Source organism: Quercus suber, unplaced genomic scaffold, assembly GCF_002906115.3.
Source record: "Quercus suber isolate HL8 unplaced genomic scaffold, Cork oak 2.0 scaffold_232, whole genome shotgun sequence".
In the NCBI taxonomy this organism is placed as follows: Eukaryota; Viridiplantae; Streptophyta; class Magnoliopsida; order Fagales; family Fagaceae; genus Quercus; species Quercus suber.
The window spans coordinates 78,090-87,404 of NW_027069689.1; the positions used below are offsets into that span (position 1 = coordinate 78,090).

Genomic DNA, 9,315 nt, shown 5'->3' on the forward strand with positions numbered 1-9,315 from the left:
GCAAAGTGTGTACGTAGTAGATGTTTTTTTATGAAAGTAATTGATGTTTGAAAGTTCTAGTTCACGTCTTCAGTGTCAGCCAACCAAATCATTTTGCGTGGCCTTGGATGCTACAGCCCGAACTTGTATAAAATATTAAAATATTGGCAAAAATGTAAAACTGGCTTTCACTGTTTTTTATTTCAGTCCTTTAACTTTTAGTTTTGTCAATTCAATTCTTTAACTTTCAATTTTTGTCAATTTAAGGCTCCGTTACAACCTCGTTACTGCTGCCGTTAGATAGACTATGTGGAAAAGGACAAAATGGTAAATTGAAGATTGGAGGTGGAGTTAAGAATTTTCTCGTGATAACTGATCATGCCTTTATCAATGAAGATCCAGCCGATCGATTTTAACACGTCGGAAGAGACGATGAGGATCGACTCAGTGAAGCCGATGGTGAAGTCCTGGCTGAAGAGGTTTTTTAATTTCCCGAGGGTTCTGAGGAATTCCACAGTGGCGCCGAAGAGACAATGAGGTCCAACTTCAATGCGAGAACAAACACGATGGAGGTGGTGATTAAGACAGAAGGCCAGACAAGGGTTTCTAAACCGAGAGCTGTGGCTATCAGCGCAGTCATTGCACCCATGGTTGATGAGAGAAATACCCACATGAATGTCAGTATTGCGTCCCTGATTGCCGCCTTTATCGCACCCCTCTCCTTCATTTCAACACACACACACACACACACACACACTCCCTAATTTGTGTTTTGTTCTTTTGGCAGTGGCAAAAGAAAAAGACTAGTGACAGACACCACAAACAAAGGCACTAAAACACTTTTAGCTCCCTCTCCTCTCTAAGTCTGACTGACTCTCTTCTTTCTCTCTTATCCATATCTAATTTTCTATATACTAATACGACTCAGTTCCCGAGCATTCTGAGAAATTCCATTGTGGCGCCGGAGAAGATCGTGGACGAGGAGCCGCATTTTCAGAAGGATGACTTTAATGGCTCGGTTGTGGTGGCGCCGGTGGTGGCCATTGAGTTTGAGCCAAGTTTTGTGTGCTTGGACAGTATGGTACAGAACTTCATCGAAAAGAACAATAACAACAACAACAACGAGAAGCAATCGATCAGGTGTGGTCGTAACCGCTGCAATTGTTTTAACCGGAACTAGATTGATAGCAGTTCGGAAGATGAATGGGACTCTTTCAGCGATTCTAACTATTCTTCCACGGCGTTGTCTCAACTCCATCTCCAATTAGGGGTGTGCAGAAAACCCACTGACCCGCCAAACCCGACCCGACCCAACCCAACCCGCCGAGTTGAGTCGATTTTTGGAGCTTGGTGGGTTAGGTTGGGTTACAAAAATTATTTTTATAGCGGGTCGGGTTGGGTTTGAGTCATAAAATTACAAACCCGCCAAACCCGACCCGACCCGACCCACCCATATTTAATATATATTTAAAATATATTATATTTCTTACTCAATTTAATAATAATAATAATAATTTGTCAAACCCATGGGTTCAACAATACCCAACCCGACCCATGTGTGGTTGGGTTAAATTTTTTTTGACCACCATGGTGGGTTGGGTCAAAAAATCCCTCAACCAGACCCAACCCGACCCAGGCACACCCCTACCTCCAATCTTCAATTTACCATTTTGTCCTTTTCAACATAGCCTATCTAACAGTAGCAATAACTAAGTTGTAACGGAACATTGAATTGACAAAAATTGAAAGTTAAGAATGAATTGACAAAACTAAAGTTAAAAACTGAAATAAAAACAGTGAAAGTTAAAGGTCAGTTTTGCATTTTTTTAGAATATATGAATATGATATGAAAGAGCATCCATAGCATTGGAGCTAGAAATTTAGCTTTTTAACTCTACAAAAGTTACTTTATCTATTTACCTACACACATGCTGCAGCAGTAGATCTATTTTAGCTTTAACATAATAAATAATATAAACATCACAATAAAATAATATAACCACTATAATAAAATAATATATCCCACTCCCAAAAAAAAATTCACAGACCAACCACAACCACCTCTACCATCAACCACACCCACAACCACACCCACACCACAACCACCACCAGTCCATCAGCCCACCAGAAACCAATCCATAGCAGAAAAAAAAATCTCTAATCTTTTTTCTCTCAACCCAGACCAAACAAAATCACCAATCACAAACAAGCACAACATTAGCAAGCAAGCACAACCACGAGCAAGCACACTGATAGGCGGCGTGGGTCTGAGCTGATCAGTGGTTGGGACAGCTGATGGGTCTGAGGCTGAGAGAGTTGATCGGCTGGGTCTGAGCCAATCGACAGCTTGGATGTTGACGATCAGTGGCAGCGACGTTGATGATCGGTGGATGGCGATGATGTTGACGATCGTGGATGGGGAGTGTGGATGGTATGTTGACGATTGGTAGCAAGAATTAGAGAGAGTGAAATGAAGAGGTGATGAGGGGTGAATGACCGGAGTGAAATGAAAGAAATGAATAAAAAAATAAGGGGGCTGGAATAAAAAATTACTTTTTTTTTAGTTCCAAGCTACAGTGCACATCTATCTATAGATGTGCACTGTAGCAATTCAGCTAAAAAATTTAGCTATTGTTCACTGCTGCATGGAGTTTTTTTTTTTTTTTTTTTTTTTTTTTTTTTTTTTTTTGTGTTTTGGCACATCTAAAATAACAATATAGCTATTTAGCACCACTGTTGCAAGTACTCTTACAGGCTTACCAAAAAAAAAGATATGAAATTACATTATTGGTCCTCTAATTATTTATCTAATAATAATGATTATTATTATTAGGCAAAACCACAATAAGTATAAAAGAAATAAAACCAAGTTTTATTTACTTTTTCTTTCTTTCAATTTTAGTCGTTCTTTAGCCAATTATAAAAACTTCCATAATTTTTATGGAACTTTAACTTTTAGGTTTATTTTCTTTGTATGTTTTTTAGGGTAAAAGTGATGTAGATAAATAATGGCTACATAATAGAACCAATATCAGGAACCAAAATTAGATGGGTTGGAAGTAACATAAAATCGGATCTACCCTATGCGAATAATCTACATTTTCCATAAATAATAATAATTGTAAGGACACAATTTGATCCTAAGCCCAAAGAGTAAAAAGATCTAAGCCCAAAGAGTTCAATACAATGAATTTGTAAAGAGTGGGTTCAAAACTAGGCTCTAATAGGTTGGATCACAGTTATGGTTCAGATGATAAAAAGACAAAAGCAAAATGGGTTGATCCAAAAAGAAAATCTTCCTCGGCACAGACCGAGGAGAATAATTCTAGTTTTTTTTTTTTTTTTTTTTAATTTTGTTACAATTTTGGTTCTTCTTGCCACACTCTCCTTTCTACCAATTTTCAGCTGCCCCACTTGTAATGGGGTTTTTTCTTCTTTATATCACTCTCATTTGCTCCATCTCAGCCTTCCACGTGTAAATCAGATGGTTGACTCCTTTCCTTGTCCCATCAACACCTTCATGAAGTCCTTAGAGATAGCTGTAAAACTGAATCTCATTGTTCAGGTATTACCTCCACATAAATGCGGCCAAAGAGTTAGCTACAGAGCATTTAATGCGGTGGTAGTAGCTTTCACTTAGATATTTCCCACTTTCCTATTACCTTATCCCATCCTAAAGCTTATCCCTACCAGCAAAATTGCCCAGAATGTTGCCCCTGATGGCAGGTCAACCCTTTTGACCTCAGCCCTATTAACCCAAGGTGAAATTTGTCCTCTAACATACTTCCTAGAACCCTAAGACTAGACCCCTTTGCCCATCCACTATCTTGCACTCCAAAACTTACGTCTACCTGTCCTCAGACTATTGAATGTCCTTGGACAGGGCCCATGGCCCAATATACCCTTATGAGCCTGCCATCCCTACAATAATAATCTATAATCTATATCATATACAATATAATAAAAGTTTGGCTTAGAAGCCGTAGTTGCACCAAGTAACTTCACCAAATTGCATAATTTTTTTAAAATTTTTAGATTTTTCGATAAATTCATTCACTTAAGTTTTTAGATAAAAACAAAAAGTTTTTGATCTTTATCAACTTATTTGGATAAAGTAACTATAAATGTTCTAATAAACTTCTTCTTCTTCTAATAAACATCTTAGCATGTTTAGTGTTGATATTAATTTGACACTTTGAGATGCAAGCGCTTCATTATAATTAAATATAAATGTTATTATGCCGGTATGTTAGAATTATTATTTGTTGTTCCTCACCCTACTTCACCTAAATTGTTATTTGAATAAGTAAAAGTTATGTCTTAGTCCGCCTGGACATAACATTTCTCTTCAATCATTAATTAGTGTTTCTCAATAAAATTATTCATGTTATAAGTTTATGACCAAAACCGTGCAAAACCCGGCCCGTTTACTACTAAAAACTTCTAGAAATTTAAAACTTGCCATAATCTTTAAAATATTTTACTATTTTATTTGTTATTAAATTTAATTATATTATCAATATATATATATATATTTTAAATGTATATATAATTTTTTTTATTAAATCATGTATCGCACGGGGATAATACTAATGTGGGGCTAGTTATCTAAAAGGATACAGGAACCATAGGATATGGGCTTAGGGCCCAACGGCCCAGTCCGAGGACATTCGCTTGTCCGAGGACGATTAAAGAAATGTATCATGGGACCAGTCTAAGAAAGAGGGACGGAGGCCATAAGCGGTGGCCCAAATCGTATCCGAGGATAAGTCTCATCTCGGATACCATGGTCCGAGGTAGATATAACTATCTGATTATTCAGGGCACCCCACAAAATTACATTGGAACTAAATGGTGAACGTAGAATAAGGGAAGAACCGGGGGAGATAACAAATATCTTCTGAAGCTATCACCTCCACATTAAATGCTTCCCAACTAACTCACTGGCCGCATTAATGTGGAGGTGATACTTGAACAGTAATCAAGCAGCCTTATGGCCACTAAGTGAAGGTCCTGGGAGGTGCTGGATGGGACAGGAAGGAGTCATAAGAATGAAGCCTACATGTGTACGGTGAAAATGGAGTGAGGAACGGAGTATATGAGAAGAAAGTGGGTGACATTAGAGAGGACTTTTGGAAGAAAAGGAGAAAGGGAGAAAAACGGAGAAAGAGGACGAGACTTAGAAAGATACCCCCTAAAACCTAGCCGAGGAGAATTCTGATCAGATAGTTAGCTTGAAGTGTCTTTACCTACACTATAACCGTGACCTTTTCTACCACGTAGAACTAGTTCTTGCACCCACGCTCTAAAAATTTATTGTTTGGGCTTGTTGGGCTAGAGACCCATCATTTTTCTGAGTCTAATCCAAATTGAGTCCCTACAACTAATATATATATATATATAACTAAAGCTTTTGAAACTCTCACAATTTTTCATGTCAGCATTATTTAATAATAATAAAAAAATCTGATTTTTTTATTCTAAAACCCGATAATACATAAAACCCAATAATACAAAAAACTAAATTCTAATTTTCTATTTCTTTCGTTTGGGTCTGGTTCTGTCCAGTGGTCAATGCCATTGGACACGTTGGATACGCGACACATGTCCAGTCTTGGACACATGTCGCGTATCCAACGTGTTAGTCTTGGACACATGTCGTGTATCCAACGTGTCCAGTGGCCACTGGCCACTGGACAGAAGCTGAGTCCCTCCGGTTCCCCTTATCCTTCCTCATTCCACTTCTCCGTCGTCCAAAACACATCCCTCGGCCAAAACTTCTCCGTCATCCAAAAAACACCCCACAGCCAAACCCCCTCTCCATCGTCCAAAACTCAGACCCATATTAGCTCCAACAAAACCCGATCTTGTTCCCCTTCTCCGTCGTCCAAAATGCCTCCGAAGTGATTCACTCCAATCGCAGACACAAGTCAGCCAAACCCCTTCTCCGTATTAGACCATTCTCTCTTGGTATTTCTCAGTTAATCTATGAATAATATATTTTCCTGTTCTAGATGAACACTGCGAAAGAGAGACAGGAGATGAGTGACCCAAGATTGGTAACTTCTTCTGACGCTGTTCTCTTCTCCTTTAAATTAATAAAAAATTTACTGACTCCAATTGCTCTTGCTAATTTCCTTCAGCTTGGCATGTAGACTAATCTAAAATAACTCATATGGTTTTCTTTTGGGCTTGTAGTTTGTTAAGATAAAGTTTGTCAAAGAAGAAGATGATGAAGAAGAGCAAGAGCAAGCCGAAGAAGAGGACCTGTGATTTCTGTGATTCTAGGTTCATGATTTGAGCTTCAAGTAGAGATTTTTGGATGACGATGGTGAAAGATGATTTGTGTGTATGGGCAAAGTTCATTCTTTGCTTGATTTAGTTATAGTCAAATCCAGTCATGGGTAACTTCTTCATACTCTTCTTCTACTTCGTCTTTTCTTTTATTTTTTGTTAGAGCAAAATATATATTAATTATCCTACTTGTCTCGCAAATTTTGAATGGTGCTTGTGCTTTTAATTGTGGCAATTTAAATATTAGTTTTTGTTATTCAATTATTGGATATTACTCTTTATTCGACAAAATGATAAAATGAGTCTCTATAATAGTGCCTACGAGTTGTTTGATGCTAGGTCTCAGTGGGATTCTGCATATGGGGAGCAATGATAAATTTGACAGAATTACAACAATTTTTTATTTATTTTCTATTATCTGAAACAAAATTGAGTCCTATTCAATGCATAGGGGAAAATTTCATATATTTTCTTACAAAACTTCTTACGTCATCACAGATACACTGCACATTTATTCTCCAATCCATAACCCCAAATTATATTAAAAGATCAATTCTCTGCTTACATAGCTTTTACTTTAGAACCTATATGGAACTTAAGGAACTAGGTGGAACACTGATCAACATCCTAACCACCATTATATCAATTGAAAACAGGGCAGTCGAGTGGATGAATTTACAAGACGAGTCTAGAACTTTGGTAAAAGAAAGGGTGGTGAAAATGGACAAATATAGCCAAGGCTTTGTGGTTGAGTTTCAATTTCCTTTGATAATTTTGAGAAGCTCTCGAACAATATAGACAAGGCTTTGTGAGTATTTGTTATCTATGTAATTGATTTTGAAAAAAAGTTTGTTTAATGATTTATATATGCTTCATAATTGTTCGTAAGTCACAACTATGACATTGATTTAAGGGCATCTTTGTAAGTATGTGTTTCCACATTCTTATCATGACAAATACTTTACATGGTTTTTCATTGCACAACATCAAGCAATGAGGGATCGCATTCCAGATGTGTGGGGTGAATTAGGACCGGCCATTATATATATATATATATATATATTATTTTTTTTAAATTCAGTTGCTTTTAGTGCCGATTTTCGAGTTATAAACAAAACGAAGCTATATCCTTTGGCTTTTTCGTGGTTTTGTACACGAAGAGAGCGAATCCTCTGGATCTCCCGGTGGTAGAGTCAAATCCAATTGGTCTAGTCTCAATCTCACTGAATTTGGTTTCAGATCTGCCAGTCAACAGGGTGTTGCTGCTATTCTTGGCCGAAGTTGAGCCAGAAGAGCTTGAGCTTGAGCTTGAAGTGAGTGCACCATTGGCCATTGAGCCACGAATTCTCAAGGGAGAGATTGGTGAGGCCAGATCGAGCTTGCAAAAATCGAGCTTGTTCTCGTTGCAACTCAGTGAGTCATGGAATCGAGTGGTTAAGGAGTCAAAGCTAGAAATTTCTTGTATGGGTTTTGCAGAATGCGACATGTCATGCAACCAGTTTGCGAAGAAATATTTGTAAATTGTAATTGGTGAGCGTGAGAGTTCGATTGTTTTAGCAATTTTTTTGTGTTAAGAATACAAAGAATGAGTTATATAATAGTAGAGAGAGTGCGAGGAAGAAAATTGTTATCAAAGTCCAGTCTCGATCGTTGCAATCTTGTTCCCGTTTTGGTGATTTGTTTAGTTGCTAAGAAAGTGCAAGAAATGGAAGCTAAATGCTTAATAAATTAGGCCCCTTTTATGTTTTTTAAAAAATAAATAAATAAATTTTGTTGTTTAGATAGTGCTGTTTGAAGTGATTTTCTTTTCAAGCTTGTAGTGTATCTTTTGTTTAATTTGATTTTTGGAAAAGTAGAGTGAAAAAGGGAATCCAAGAAAGTGTTAGAGTTTTCACTTTAATGACATTTTGATAATTTTGATAATTGAGTGAATTAGGGTTTACCCATAATAATTAAGTTGAATTTGAGTTTGGATTAAAAACAATTAGTTAAATGAGTTTTAACGAATAAATAAGTTTTATATACCAAATCTAATTGCGCCTACCCCAAACCCATCAATTTGACCCCCCTATTGGTGATTGGTGTAGTGCAATGAGTGCTGTCAAATCTCAAATGTCAACACCGTTTCAAAACCCCAATTTCTCTTTTTCATTTTTTTTGTTCTAGTGACAAACTATCAATACCTAGCTCTAGGTAGATGAGGGTAAAAACATATAATTCTGGAGTAAAATTGTTTTATGTTGGCTACGACTTTGGAGCAATGATTTTCCAGAAAAGAAATATAAATAGACAACCAAAAAAGGGATGATCTCCAAAGGAATGCCCAATATTTACAACACATTAGGAGATTTAAGTTATATTTAAGACAAGTTAGCTTGCACTTCGAAGATGCAGGCATCCAAATAGATTTCTACGCTCTATTTAGACCAAAGGAGATAACAAAAACTAAAACAGCATTCATCATGTATGCCCCAACTCGTAGCACNTTGTAAGTATGTGTTTCCACATTCTTATCATGACAAATACTTTACATGGTTTTTCATTGCACAACATCAAGCAATGAGGGATCGCATTCCAGATGTGTGGGGTGAATTAGGACCGGCCATTATATATATATATATATATATTATTTTTTTTAAATTCAGTGTTGTGGGCATGGGAGGAAACCTTGCCGGTTTTGCTTCAAAGTAGTTGTTTTCATGGTAAATTTTAATCAATCTCATGCTTAGGTTCATGGACAGGAGAATTGTCTAATATAGGTTTCTTTTGAATGTGTTGATAGTGGAGCTTAAGTTTTATATACCAAATCTAATTGCGCCTACCCCAAACCCATCAATTTGACCCCCCTATTGGTGATTGGTGTAGTGCAATGAGTGCTGTCAAATCTCAAATGTCAACACCGTTTCAAAACCCCAATTTCTCTTTTTCATTTTTTTTGTTCTAGTGACAAACTATCAATACCTAGCTCTAGGTAGATGAGGGTAAAAACATATAATTCTGGAGTAAAATTGTTTTATGTTGGCTACGACTTTGGAGCAATGA

The 9,315-nt window shown here is 36.9% G+C and overlaps 1 long non-coding RNA gene across 1 annotated transcript; it reads left to right on the forward strand.

The window, feature by feature from the left end:
• Window positions 1-6,182: 6,182 nt before the first annotated feature.
• LOC136070404 (uncharacterized) lies at window positions 6,183-7,137 on the forward strand. The gene is made up of 2 exons (XR_010631645.1): window positions 6,183-6,383; window positions 6,930-7,137. It is a non-coding gene; the product is annotated as an uncharacterized LOC136070404 (long non-coding RNA).
• Window positions 7,138-9,315: the final 2,178 nt, after the last annotated feature.